Below are 16078 nucleotides of genomic sequence, written 5' to 3' on the forward strand. Positions count from 1 at the left end.
ATTATATTTTTATTTCAACTTTTATAATTATTGTATTTTATATTTCTTTTTTACTATAATACTAAATTTAGTTTTTAAGAATGTATCAATATTTTTATAAGAAAAGTACTATATATATTAAAATAAAAAAAAATTTAATCAACATAATTAAGAGTAAACATAAGAAGAATAATTTTATGTTTCCAAAAGAATAAAAATACTTTTAACCATTTTTCTCGTTCAAACAACAACATTATGATTTAAATTTATAGAATAACTTATAAGTTTATATGTTGTAAATTATAGATTCATTACATGTATATTTAAGGTTCATAGATTATAGCCTAAAGAATCATAAATTAAAAAATAAATTCATATGTTAAGAACAAATTCATTAAAAAAAATTAATGAATATACTCTTCATATTTAATGAATCTTATAGTAATAATAGATGAATATTCGATTTATAAGTAATGAACCTAAAATTTACGTGTTAATAAATCTAACACTAATAACATATGAATATACATTGATAACTCGATTGTTGAATGAGTTATCAACAAGATCTCAAACGGCTAACCCGATTTTTGAAGTATTTAGGGTGACTTAAGTATAATGAGTATATAAAGTAGCACGGACCTGTAATCGTTGTACTATAATTCCTTATATAAACATTGAAGGTCTCCTAGTCTTACTAGGAGAGGAGCTTTATAGTTGTAAGTCGTCCTAATTGTAATAGGATTATTCTTCTTGGCTGCTAACATAGTTTTAGTTCGGGTCGGAACTCTTCAGATAGAGTTCGATAATGACACAATTTTTAAGACTCCTAATTGTAACCAAATGTAGACATAGTCAACCTCGACTTTTTCGGACGTAATAAGTTGGCTTATAATGCTCCATTATCATTAGTCTCCTTTTTTGCTTGAGACTATTTATGGTCGGTATTGGTTATTCATACTCGGTTAACTATGCTTTGATAAGATTTTTGTAAATTGTAAGCTCGATCGAATCATTTTTGAATTTGAAACACTTGACACCTCGCACGTTGCACCCACCATTATGAAAATTGCTTTTCATTTATGGTCTGTCAGATGTTGATTAATGCCCCTACGTTCTAGAATCTTTGTATGTTAGTAAGGAGGGTACTCTCATCGATTGCCAAAAGCTTATACAAATCCCAATTTTCTTCCTTTCTAACATTTCTCATCATTTTTCTCCTTCAACCTTTAATACCATTATTTTACTTGCCATTTTTCTTCTTTAAGAGAACCTAAGACCACGTTTGCTCCTTCGCAAGTTTGAGTTTTTTCACTAGTAAGTGCACTTGTTTTCTCTTTTTGTGGTTTATTGGCTTTATAGACTACTATTTTTTCTCCCTTTCTTAGTTTTTACCTTACTCTTCGATTTTTATGGAATCGTCCCAACTTCCTTCTCCCCATTTAGATATTGTGTCTATTGATGGGGATGACTTTGTCCAAACTCATTCTCAAAACCTCCCTCGTGGTTCTTCTTCAGGAGATCAGCTTGCTTCTCACTAGGAAGGTGCGAAGGGTCTTGACTCCTTCTCTGAAGATGGTGAGAACGATCACCGTATATACCCTTCCAAAATGACCTTGACTCGACATGGCTATGTCCAAGATCAGTATAAAATCCCAACCTCTTATACTTTAAAAGAGGTCTTAAAAGACCTTTTAAGAAATAATGTTCTTGAGCCTGGACATATAGCCTTATACGAGGAGCATTTAAAAGTTGGCTTAAGAGTTCCTTTAGACCCCTTCATTAGTTCGGTAATTATTGAAATGAACGTGTCCATAGCCCAGCTTCACCCGAATTTAATTCGCATGCTCATTGCTTTTAAATAACTGTGTAAAATTTCTAGTATAGTTCCAACTCCCTATTTTTTCTTTAGTTTTTACCTAGTTTCTCGGGCTTTTGAGTATTCTTTTATATATTTGAGGGCCCGAGCTGGGTACAAGTTATTGGTAGGACTTGTTTCTTCTGTTCATAATTGGCGTGACCATATTTTTTGGTCACCCATAAAATCGATTTTACCCATTAAACTTACCTTGAAAACAGACCTTATAAATAGGTGAACTTTAATGAACATCAGAAAGAAAGGGACCACTTTGCTCGTGTCTCCCTTAATTGAGTAATTCCTTTCTAAGCTCAACACCACCAAACAAGGATTCAAGCTAGGTGTCGGCTCTTCAGGTATACTTACTTGTTACTTCTTGTACGATATCTTTTCTTTATCTTTTTAATGTTTTATAAATTTGACATAACCTTTCTATATTTCTTTTTTGTAATGATTGATCTAAAGCAGCTGAAGAAAATTAAGCTTAATAAGAGGAAGAGGTCTACTAACTCATTCTTAGCTCCTTCTGCTCCATGACCTGCTCCTGAGCATCATGAAGTCTTAGAAGACAACGGTACTCTTTCCGACCCTAGCCTGCATTCTCCTTCCTCTTTTCGGAGCCTCGAAAAACATCTTCGGCTAATAGACGAGGATGAATATGTTGAGGTGGACATTCCTGCCTTAGGCTGATGCCTTGATCCTCGGCCTTATCTGGAGAAGAAGTATAGGATACCGACCACCCAAACTCCTCCACTAGTTAAGGAACTTGTGAGCTTGATAAACATTCGGGCCGACCTGAAGGAGCTCAAGAATGTCCATCCTTTTGAGCTTCATGCTCACCATATGTCCCTTATTCTTCAAGTAACTTTCTTCACATCGTCTTTTTTTTCTTTTTTTTTTTCTATGAACTGATATATTATTTCTCTTTCGTAGGTTGTGATGCTTGCAATGCTCGGAAGCATTATGAGAGGCAACTGAGAAAATAAGCTTCCTATGATCGTGTCAAGGTAGAGAATAATGAATATATCCTTCAGAAGCAGTCTGAAGATTTTACTGCCAAGGAACGAAAGTGGGAGAACAAGCTCCGAGCTGCTAATGTTTAAGTTGAGAATGCTATAACTCAACTTAGCTCAATTGCGGCTGAGAAGAGAAATGTTGATCTGTCCTTCTTAGAGGAATTGAATATCGAAGAGATCGACAATAAAGCTCAAGAGCTCTGCTGATGAAGCTAAAGATGAAGAGCAATCTAAAGCTCAGGTCGCCAAAATAGTTCCTCCTACTAGGGACGATCTTATTATAGAAGGCGACCTCAACGAAGCTAGGGACATGGTTAATGAGTCTTGAACTTTAAAATCTTGTACTCAGTGAAATTTACCTTTTTCTTTATTCCGAATTTACCATTCCTTTTATTGCTCTTAATTATAGTATTTTTGCTAATTATACTAACCCAGCAATATTAATGACAAAACGAGCCTTCATAAATAAATATGTAAGAACTCAGTATTTAAAATATTAGCTGAATCTAAATTTTTGCCAAGTATAGGAACTCAGTCTGTTTGGAATGGTGTCTTTATGAGTTTGCACTAATAAGGTGCTTGAATGCTCTAAGATGAGCTTTTTGCGCCTAGGATGGCGTCTTTAAAAGTATGTACTGATAGTGTGCTAGATGCTTTAAAATTAGCTGGGTGCGCCTAGGATGGCGTCTTTGAAAGTATGCACTGACAGTATACTAAATGCTCTAAAGTGAGCTCGGTGCGCCTAGGATGGTGTCCTTGAAAGTATACACAGACAATATGCTCAAGAGAAAATAAAATTTATTAATTGAGCAAAAAATAAGAAGATAATAATAAGAAGAAGAAGTTTACACCTCAAAGTGCCTCATTCCTCGGCTTTTCCTTGGTTTTTTATTGATAGCACTTCTTGAGTACTTGGATATTCCGTGATTGTGAGAGCTCTTTTCCTGCCATGTCGGCTATTCTGTACGCTCCTCCTTTGAGTACTTTGACTACTTTGTAAGGGCCTTCCTAGTTAAGTTGTAGTTTACCAACGCCAACTCCCCCTTTTCCAATGTCAACTCTTTTCATTATTAATTCTCCTTCCAAGAATTATCTAGGTCAGACTCTCTGATCATGGTACTTAGCCATTTTATGCTTATTAGTGTAACATCCGTATCAAAGAAATAATAATAATAATAATAATAATAATAAAGGATTATGATGATGATGATAATAAAACTATAAGTTTTATTAAGTCAATGTATACTACTAGAGTAACAAATTTTTGTTTTAAATTGGATGATTTATAATGCTAGATAAAAATAAAAAAATCTATTAAACTATATTTAATTAGTTTGATTTTCAAGTAATTAGTTAAGTGAGTTATATAAAGGGTAAATTACATGTTGTAAATGTTACAATCTGTATTTTGTAAATTCGGATATATATAATTAGACTTCAATTCTTGAAACTAAATGATATTAAGTCTATAAAACTAAGATAAAATAGTAGAAATGATGACATTATTTTAATAAAATGATTTTATAATTTTATTTACACAATCTGAAAATATTATTTATAAATTAGTAGGTGAATTGCATTTTTTGAGGCATATTATTTTAAGAAATAATTTAAGATTATAGAACCTAGTTAAAGAGTAAATTTAGTATTATAATGCCTCATGATAGTAACAATTTAAGCGTTTCAATTTATATTATATTGATTTATTAAATTACTTATTTACTAGAATTAAATTGATATCTATGTTTACAAGGTTAAAGTAAAGTTTGATTTAAATAAGGTTTAAATGGGAAAATATCATCTCTGATATTTCTGTAAATATTTGCGTTGCTAGAGGTATTTTAGTAATTTTTCACTAAAAGTAAAATTCAATAAGTAACTTTATATTTAAAGTAATTTTAATTTGGCTCAACAGTAGTAGTTAAGGATTTAATAGAAATATCCTTTATAAGCTTAAGGCACATAAACAAACCAAGACCAATATTATTAAAAAGATAAAATGAAGGACCAAAAGTGGATAAGGGACAAAAGAAGAAGAAAAGAAAGATCAAGAAAGAAAGGGATGAAGAAGAAGAAAGGGGAGGGGAGCTTGGAGCTTGGAGCTGCCTTTAATGGCAGGTAGAGGAGGAAGGCTTCTGAGGTGCAGTGGAGTTGGTCAGAGACGAAGGAGGCGTCGACGAGTGCAGCAACAACGACGGCATCAGCTCTAATGGAGGTGGGCGGCAGGGAAAACCTGCAAGGAAAGAAGCAACTTCTTCGACGCCGTTGAAAGCACTTTTGGCAACGACAACGGCTGTTTCTGGTGGAAAACAACTTCTCTTATCGTGAGCTTCAAATCTGCAGTGGTAATGTTAACAATGGTGACCAAAAATGGCGTTTTCCGGTGGAGAGAGAAAATAGGCACCAGTTCAGATTTTTGAACTTTTCGGCCAGTGTTGTTGAGCTTCGGATGATCAGAAAACATATTCGGGACCTACGCATCATAAGCTTTCCGATGACATCGATTTTACTTTGATCAGACTCCGTTGAAAATCAATGGTTGGGAACTGTCCTGGATGTTTCCGGATGATCAGGGGCTAAATTGGAAAATCAGAAGCCAAATTCATTCTTTACACATTATTTCGAGCCTGTAGGCACGCTCAGATTTTCGATTGGACTTTGAGGACCGGAGGCGAGTCGACTGATTTACTTTTAGGTAAATTTTTTAGTTTATTGATTTTAGAAATTGTTTATTAAAAATGATTTTAGTATTAATTGAAGAAAAATTGATTTAAGGTGTATATATATAAATATCCTTAGAAAATTAAATATATACTATCGAAATTGAGTAACTTGAGCAATGAAATAATTTTATAAGATATTATATTTAGTTACTTTATAAATATTAATAATATGAAGCTAAATAATTAGAATAAATAATTTAATGGATCTTAAATCGATAGCTAAAAATTCCAGTAATTATTTAAATATTTGTGATTGAGATTTTAATTATGTGATTGCTCTATAATTAAATTTAATTATGTTATTAGTAGATAATGGATATAATAACAGGAGAATATTATATTTAGTTGGGATAAATAGAGGTAGTAAAATTTATATATTAAGTGATTAGAGAAAATAAGCATAGTTAATACCAACTAATCGATAAACAATATGGTTGGAATAAAATATTTAGTTTGGGTATGATGCTTGATTTGTGAGGTAGATCAGGTATTAAATTTTAAATACTCAAGGTTAATTATAATAGTTAGTAAATAAGTATTAATATTAGAAAATACATTTATAGGAATAATAATAATTATTAAATAGTTATTGACCGGTACAAAGAGAAATAATTATAATAAAATTTCATGTGTTAGGAAAATAATTAGATAGGGTAAAAATAATTATCAGCGATTATGATGATAGATTGTGTGATGAGAGGTAGAGTAAATTTAATAAAAATTTATTTTTGAGGTCTCGAACATAAATTTTTGTGAAATGTGTTGTGTGAATATTTTCTTGCAGGTCTTAATCTATTTTTAAACGAGGAATTAGTCTGAATTATAAGAGAGGTGCTGGCAAATTTTTAGTAGAATTAATTAATTGGAATAGATAGATAATTAATATGATTAAGCTAAAATAAGATTAGGATTAGAATTAGATTTTAGATATAGAATAATAGACATTGGTTAAGGATTATTAGGAATAGGACTTAAGATTAATTCTAAAGTATGTGCATGGAATTCTAGGATTGTGCGCTCGGATATCAGTCCGAAGTAAATTAGTAGAGAAATTTAGTGAAGGTATATAGTCGGTTGAGTCCTGCATACCGGGTGAGTGGATAAACCTATAACATTATATTTTGCAGTAATATATTATTTATATTTATTTTCTTATGATTTGTTGAAATATTTCTACTGAAGCATGTGTTTTAAATGCAAGTTAGACAATTAATATTTTCTGTAGAAATTGGAAATAGAGAATGGTATTTCTAGTTTTTCTCTATACAAAATTATGATTTTACATAGCTGGATAAATGAGTATACACTCATTTATGTGACTTATGAGATTGCACCTTGGAAGTTGGGTATAAATAGATTATACTATTTTGGGGATAACGCTTAGTATACACATTGCCTTTGGGGCATATGCTAGGTAGTGCCTTTTTGGGGCTTATTGACTATGCACATATGGCTACTTATTTGCACTTTGGGGTCTGCAAATGTGAGACTTTTGAACGTCTAAAGTTGCTAGGGATCATAGGATATATCTATAAGTGTATATTAGCTTTTACTGAATTTTTTATTTTACCTTTGTATGATATCATATTTAAGTTAGTATCAATATTTCCAGATTAAACCGAGTTATGCAGATCGTTGAATTTAAATTAGTAAAAGAAACTGCAGATTCAAATACATATTGAACTGATTCCTTATTTAAATAGTTTTATAAAATTTCATTTATCCAGCTAGAATGTTTTTGATCCAATAATTATGTTCAAAATAATAGCAATATTTTCTCCCACAGAAAAATGTTCAAGAATAGCTTAGCTTTGTATGAATTTTATTTAAATTCTTGTTTGTTCCCCGTTATTATTTGTTTATCTTCTTATTAAGTTTTACTCACCCCTATTTCTCCCTACTAGTATTATGCAGGATGTTAAGAGTCAAATCTGATTAGAAGCCATAGCAGTTAGATCTTTGTATTGCTAGACTCCATGGTCCGAAAGAGAGAAGATTGATAATTAGCAAATAGGATAGTTAGGCCCAGTTCGGGCAGGGCTATTACAATAAGTCTCGTTTCTTATGTTGGCGTCTGCTCTCTGTTCTTTTAGCAAGTCTAGACATAGCCTCATATATTCCTCATTTTTCTTTTTATCAAAGTATTGGATCCTCAAGGTCGGCATTCCTATTTTGACTGGTATTGCAGCTTATGCCCCCATATGCTAGTTTAAAGGGCGTCTCGCCATTTGCCATGCTAGGTGCGGTCCTGTATAACTAGAGAACACTATGAACTCATCAACTCATCTACCTTTCCTTTCATCCAGTCTTCTTTTCAGTCCTTGAAGGATTGTTCAGTTTGTAACCTCCATTAGCCCATCGGACTGTTTAATGAGCAACAAAGGTAAACCTTAAGTTGATTTTTATATGCGTGTAGAACCTTTTTGAAATCCTTATTATTGAACTGCTTTCCATTGTTGGTTAGCATAATGTGTGGAATGATATCTACATATGATTTCTCTCCAAAAGAAGTCGGTTGTTCTTTTTTCTATGATGGTTGCCACAACTTCTACCTTAACCCATTTTGTGAAGTGGTCTATGCTTACAAGTAGAAACCTCTTTTGACCCACTGTAGTCAGGAAAGGCCCGAGGATATATATGCTCCAAGCTGTAAGCCGCCAAGGACTAGTGATCGGGCATTACAGTGATGCAGGTAGTGAGATGCATTCTGATGCTTTTGACATTTAGCGCAAGTCTGTACGAGCTTATTTGCATCCTCGTGTATGGTTGGCCAAAAATAACCTTGGAGAATGGCTTTTTTGGCTATGGTGCTAGCTGCTTCGTGAGCCCTACAGATCCCTTCATGGATTTCTCTAAAGACGTAGTCCACTCCTTTCAAAATACATCTAGAGCAAGGATGAGATGTTAGTTTTCTATACAAGGTACCATCTTGGAAAGAATATATGGTTGAGGTCTTTACTATTTTAGTTGCATCATTCTCATCTTCAGGTAATCTTCCTTCTTCAATATACTGAATGATCTCTTTCATCAAAGAGTCATAGTCTTTAATAATTAATACTTATTCTCTTGCTATATTAGGCTCCTCCAGTATGTAGAACATGACATCATTGCTCAGTTCTTATTGTGAGGCGAGTTTGGTTAAGAAAGCTGCCTCTTTGTTCTCATCTCATGGGACCTGGATTATGCTTCATTAGCCCTCTCCTTTTTCAATTCTTTGCAACATCGCTTTTACTCAACTTACATATTTGACTAGATCAGGGTCTTTGACTTTGAAGATCCCCATTATCTGATTAACTACTAGCTATGAATCGCTGATTATACTTAGATGCTTAGCTCGTACTGTTAGTACCATCTTTAAACTCGCAAGTAATGCTTTACACTCGACAACAGTATTAGAGGCTTTAAAATTAATTTTTACCGAGCTTTTTAGTTGAACATTATTTGGTCCCTCTAGTAGTATGCCTACTTTTGCCCTATTAATATTAGATGCTCCGTCGACATGCAATGTCCATTTGAAAATAGCTTCATCAAGTTTCTCTGCACTCTAGGGCAAGAGGGGGGGTGGGGTGGGGGGGGGACTAATAATAACAGAGCATTACAAGCTAACCTGTTATGCCCGAGATAGTCGGGGTTGACTAAGTCTTACATTTGGTTACAGCTAAGAGTCTTAGAAACAGTGTCATGATCGAACTCTATCTAAAGAGTATGACCCGAACTAAGACTTTGTTAGTAGCCAAGAAGAATAGTCATATTATAATGAGAACGACCTGTAACTATGGAGTTCCTCTCCTAATAGGACTATGAGACCTTCAATGTTTATATAAGAAACTATGGTACAATGATTACAAGTACATGCTACTTTACATATGCATTATACTTAAGCCACCCTTTCATAAATTGCTGACTTAGTCATCAGGATAAGTGGCCGGACAACCCTGTTTGTTGCTTTCTAACCATCCTTGTAGGTACTCCGGAGATCGGGTAACCCGTTGGAGATCTTGTTGATAGCTCATTTAGCAACCGAGTTATCATACATTTTGTAAGAATGAATTTGAAGTTTACGTTTAATGGACCTCACACTAATACTAAATGAATATACATTTTATAAATAGTAAATAATATATTCATCTATTAAGAACAAGGTCATAAGTAAAAGTTAATGAATATACACTTTATATTTAATGAATCTTACATTAATAACACATGAATATACAATTTATAAGTAATGAACCTAAAATTTATGTTTAATAAATTTGACACTAATGATAAATGAATGTATACTTTATAAGAAATGCATCTAAAGTTCATGTTTAATGAATTTCACACTAGTAATAAATGAATATTTACTTTATAAGTAATGAATGTACCATCTGTGGATAAGACAAATTAGTATTCATAGGTTAAAAAACAACAGATTTATCATCCATAAACTATAAGTTCATTAACTGTACACTTGAGGTTCATTTAATATAATACACACATTACCATCCATAAAAGAGTCATTTAGTCTCAATTGACTATTTATTTTCTATAATTAAGTCTATTAAATGCTTTCTTAATCCAAATGAAATACTATAAAAGGTCAATTAGTATAGAATGGAGGAAGTAACTATTAATAAAATTTAAATAAAAAATTAATATTTAATACAAAATAAAAATCTTTTTAAAATATAATACTTAATAAAATTATTAATTTACCAAATATCAAATATAAAAATCATATTTTGAATTTTATAATTAATTAGTTTGTGACTAACCATCTTATTATCCAAAAGGTATATAAAAAAAAGAAATTAAATACAATTAAAAGATAACTAAACAAAATCCTTAAAAAATTATCATGCACAAGTAAAATCACCCAGATTTTGAATTTTATAATTAATTAGTTTGTGACTAACCATCTTACCATCTTATTGTCAATATTAAGATTTTAACAATTAAATGAAATAGGTTACCTATTACCCAAGTTAACAAGAATTTACAAAAAAATATTATCATATAATGCTATTTTTATTATTTCTTTCATGTATTATATAATTTATATCAATATGGTATACAAAAATTATAATTTTATGAAGTCAAGGAAATCAGTTACATAGTTTGGTTAAAAATTTATTAAATTAGTTATATTTTATATAAATAATATTTGTATGTAATATTTATGCTGATTATAAAACCTTTTATTATATAAAGTAATTTATTCTATGTATTGTGTAAATAGAAACTTTTGGCAAGTTAATCGAAAAAATTACGTAAGTTTATAAAAATCTATTCAAGTTAGTAAAAATTTACGAAAAGATATGTAAATAATGCTACTTAAATTATTTTTTATTTATTATATATATGGTGTACAAAATTTGTAATTTTATGAAGTTAAGAAAATAAATTACATAGTTTAGTTAAAAATTTATTAAATCAGTTATATTTTACATAAAAAATATTTATATATGATATTTATGTTGATTATATAATTTGTTTATTTTACAAAGTAATTTATTCTATATATTATGTAAATAGAAATTTTTAACAAGTGTAGGCACCCGTTTTTTGAATATAAATATTAAGGAAATAATGGAAAATCCGATGATAAAAGTTGATATTTCTGCTGAGTCTCGTGGAATTGAGAAAAGTCAGAATTTCGGTTAGAGTTATAAGTAATTGAACTAAGTTTTGCTTTTCGAAATCAAATTGGACATAAGTGATAAAAATATAAATTTTAGGGTCAAAATCAAATAAATTACAAAATACAGGAACTAAATTGAAAAAATATCTTAAATATTTGCCAACCCAAAGTGGATCGGTAAAAATCTTTGAATTATTTTTTAGTATTCTCTGATTTTAAATATTAATAATTATTAAAATGTAATTTCTAGAAGATTTTATTGATAATTATCTAGTGTTTAATTATTTTTTATAATTAAGTAGATTTTTATTGATAATTATCCTAAATTTTTTAAAATCTATATTTTTCGTTGAGTTTTGATAAAATCCTTTTAATTATTAATAATTCTTTAAAATTATTAATAATTAAAAAGATGATTATCCTGACCTCTAGAGTTTCCTCCATCCTTCTTTATAAATAGAAAAGGAAACTCTAGTCTATGAGGTTGGCAATTCTTGGCAGACTGAACAATCTGTAAGTTGGCAAATGTATTGTCATTTCTAAGAAACAAACCCAAACCTTAAAACACTCTAAATTCTCACGCTATCTTTGGGCCAACCTCCTCCTCTACTCTTAAGACTCGATGATTTGTACAATACGGTGGCAACCTGAGATTTTCTAAATAATTCATCTTATCATCTGTTCTTCCCTTTTTTTTTTCTTTATGATTAATTTTTTTGTATTCTAGCATGATTAGAATCTATTCATGTGATTTATGATGTTAGATCTAGATCTGATATAAATCTTATAAGTTTTCATGAATTGGTATGTTAGGGTTTTGAATATGATAACTATTGCATTGCATGATTAGATATAAGTTTTTGCCATATTTCTTATTAGAATTACATGATTAGGCTTTAAATTGTCGATCTCTTAATATTTTGGATAAAATTACCAAATTTAGTTGAGTATCTTTTTTTAATCTACTTAGAGTTAATTATTTACTGTCTGTCCATTGAAAATCCATTAATGTTATTTTTTCTTAAAAATTAGGTTATTTACTTGTTTTACTACATTTTACATATATAGTAATCATTATTTTTTATTTTTTTATGTATGTACATTGTTTATTCAAGAGGTTGAAGCTATCGTATGTGCAAATCGGCCTAAGATCATAGAGCCAATTGGCTCTATGATACAACCAACCAGCTGTTCATCTTTAAGTTGCCCAATTTTTACAGTTTTCACTGGACCTTCGCCCAATGATTGGATTTTGCTAGTTTCTACCTATTTTATTTTTTTTATTAGTTCTTGCTTTTTTTATTCTTGGAGATGTAATTTTTTATTTTTCTTGCTTGTTTTCTATTTTTTTCATATATGTAATTTGTATTTAGTGGACGAATACATGTTTATCTGATTGCTAACTAAGAATAACTCATATAGACTTAGGGCTTTAAAACTGGACTTTGGCATGAAACTTGTAGCTCATTAGGTTAATAAGATTGGACCTTTGATTTTGACAAACTAATGTTGATCAGAGAAGACAAGTTACCTCCTGAAGTTCATATGTCTAAAATGCAGAAGTTCAATGGAATTGGAGATCCAAAAGTGCACTTGAAGCAATATGCTACTAACATTAGTACTATTTATTTTGCTAAGACCCAAATTATTGAACTGTTTATACTACATAGCTGTGAACTGGTACCATGGGTTAGAAAGTCCCATAAAATCTAATTGGAAAAAGCTTTATGATGCTTTTGTACAACAATATAACTACAATGCTTATCTAGAAGTCTCTATAAGAGATTTAGAATCAACAAAGCAAATGCTCAATGAGTCTTTTTCCAACTTCTTGATTAGATGGAGAAACAAAGTAGGGTTAACAAAGAACAAGCCTTCTGAAAAGGATCAAGTTTGAATTATAATTCAAAATGTTCTCCCATCTTAGGTTGAAAGACTGCAAATGATGAATCCCAAGACTTTTGCAGGATTGTACAATGCTGGCTTACAAGTAGAAAAAATGGAAAATGCTAAAACTAGATAGAACTTAGAAAATTATCAATCTAGAGATATTGAAGACCTACCATCTAAAGATGATGAAGCTTTACAAGATTCAGATGTTGATTTAGAGAAATTATATGATTTTGCTTTTAAGGTCAATGATATAACTATGGTTTTGCTTATCTAATAATGTTTATCTTAATGGTATTTTGCAATATAATAATTATTACATGACTATGTTGGACATTAATTCTATTTGAATTAGCTTGTTTAATCTGAACACAAATAATAATCCTAGATACATTTCTACTACACATAATATAACTCTTGAAGAGTGAAAAGAAAGTAAGAGAATAAGAAAAAAGAAGATAGTATTTGATACGCACGATTGAATTCAAGGTAATAGAATTACTTAATATATTAGGGGCAAGGCAAGAAGGTTGAGTTCATTCCTCATTATATAACAATTTTAAGGATAATAAGGACCTTGAAGAAAGAAGAGATTAAAGATTAGTGCTCAAATCATGAAGCATGCAAGACCCATTGCATTTGAATCTAAAAAAGAAATTCAGATCGAGTTGGAAACTTCCATATTAAAGAAAGAAAAGATCATATGCTCGAAAGGAGTTCAAATCTCGAGGGTAATAAGTTCACAAGTCAATCGGGATCGCTTTAAATACTATCTTTTAGAAAAAAAAATAGAAAAATAAAAAAAATAGAAAAATAAATCTTGTTGACTAGAGGACCTGTATAGGCTAATTAGGAAAAAGTTAAGAAAATAAACGGTGAGAACAATATTCTACTAGAAAATTCGAAAGGACTAGTTGATAAAATGAGTGCTATTATGTGAAATAGAAAATGTACGCATTTGTGCCCTTATTAAATGGACAAAATTTAATTGGAAACTTTATTAAACTTGCACATTAGTTTTTATTGCTCACACACTACTAGAAGAAAAAACAAAATAAGAAATATAATCTAATAAGATCTAATAGAAGCAAGATCATTATGTCTCTTGCAGAAAAATCTAAAAATTTGTAGCACTCAAGAAATTTTAACTTTCATTCAAGAAATTTTATCTGAGGAAAAATCTTGAAATTCAATAGAATTATCTACAAGCATTAACAAACGAGACTGCAAGTACTTAAGTAACCAAATCTACAAAAAGAGAAAATAAGAAAAAGGAAAATAAAGAAAAAGAATAAAGAAAAAAATTGTTAAGTTGAAAATATGAAAATGAGACTTAGGCAAAAATAGAGTCTGTTAAGTTGAAAACCCGAAAGGGCGGCTTAGGTAAAAGTTAAGACATTAGCCTACTAAGTCGAAAATCTAAATGCACGATTTAGGCAAAATCTAAGGCGTACAAGTAAGAAGAAAAATTTGATTGCTATTTGCATGAGATTGTAGGAAGGCACAATTATCATTGCATAAGTATCAGTACAGCCTAAGGCAAAAAGATTCAGTCCTTGCATGCTTAAGTTATCTCTAGATCCATGCTTCTTGTGGTCACTATGACTTCTAAGTCTCTGATATGCATTATTATAGTCACGACCCGATTTGTGGACCGTGATCGGTGATAGAGAATAGGTAGGCATAATGTCACCGAAACTACATTATCTTTCCCGACTTCGCAACACATAACAGATCACAATTATTTTACAGACGGTCCGACATAATCGACAATCAACCCATACATAACTTTCTGGTATTTTTTCAACTCTATCACATCCACCATAAAACAACACAATAATTAATAAAATGAAATTTTAATTAACAATCTCTAAAATCAACAAGCTGAAGATTTACTAAGACGCTTGATAAATTGGTCGACTCGCCTTCAGCCGCCGGAGTTCGATCAACGATCCGAGTCCGCCTACGGACTCGAGATAATGCTCAAACGATGATTCTAACACCTGATTTTTTGATCCAGTCCCCAATCATCCAGAGAAAATCACGGACAGTTTCAATCGTCGATTTTCAAACGGAGTTCGATCGCTGCAAAATTAGTGCCATTAGAAGGCTTGAGTTTAGGGGAGTCTAAATGTGTCCTCTGATCATCGGAAGCTCAACAGCACTGGCCGAAAAAGTGAAAAATCCAAACTGTCCTATACTTTTTACTTCGCCGGATTTTGCAATTCTGGCAGCCTCAATGGTTGATGATGGGCGGAAAAGAAAGCTCAGAAGTTGCTGATTATTTTGAGCTTAAGAATGCCACAAATGGTCACTGGAAACTCCATGAACAACGTCATAAAATTCTGCCTCTTTTCTTGCTGAATTCCGCCATCTACCACCGTTGATCACCGCCGCCGGTGCTGCTGCCACGCTCGTCGGCCTCTCCTTTTCCACCAGCCATCACCACCACACCTCGGACAGCCTCCTCCGCCATCCGCCATTGATGGTCGACGCAAGCTTCTTCTCCTCCTTTTTCTTCTTCCTCCTCTTTCCTTTCTTCTTTCTTCTCTTTCTTTCTCTTATCTCAACTTAGTCCATACATTCTTTAGTTACAAGCTATTTCCCCCCTGCAAATTCTTGTTTAATCCTTTAGCTTTTCTTTAGTATTTCAATTAAGCCCCTAGCTACTTATCTTTAGTAATTAAATATGCCAATAAAGGCATTTTAGTAATTTCACCATTAAAAGTAAGGATAAATAAGTAACTCTCTATTTTTAATAATTTTAATTTGGCTCGAATTAAGTAGTTAGGAGCTTAATTGAAATATTAAAAAAAAACTGGAGGGTTAAACATGAAATTTACAGGGGAAAATAGTTAGTAATTAAAAAGATGAGGGACTAAATGGTTATTAAAAAAAGTTGAGGGACTAAATTGCAACAAAGAAAGAAAGAAAGAAAAAAGAAGAAAAGAAGGAAGAAGAAGAAGGAGGAGGAGAGGGAGCTCGGGGACGA

At 31.4% G+C, this 16078-nt stretch overlaps 1 long non-coding RNA gene across 2 annotated transcripts; it reads left to right on the forward strand.

The window, feature by feature from the left end:
• The first annotated feature begins 4792 nt into the window (after nt 1–4792).
• On the forward strand, nt 4793–12573 carry LOC112534379. 2 transcript variants are annotated; one of them, XR_007216826.1, is made up of 4 exons: nt 4793–5545; nt 7762–7956; nt 8188–8561; nt 12312–12573. It is a non-coding gene; the product is annotated as an uncharacterized LOC112534379 (long non-coding RNA). The 2 variants fall into 2 exon arrangements; XR_007216825.1 differs by lacking the exon at nt 12312–12573 and adding an exon at nt 8652–9146.
• Nucleotides 12574–16078: the final 3505 nt, after the last annotated feature.

The sequence above is a fragment of the Ricinus communis genome, chromosome 7, assembly GCF_019578655.1.
Source record: "Ricinus communis isolate WT05 ecotype wild-type chromosome 7, ASM1957865v1, whole genome shotgun sequence".
NCBI lineage: Eukaryota > Viridiplantae > Streptophyta > Magnoliopsida > Malpighiales > Euphorbiaceae > Ricinus > Ricinus communis.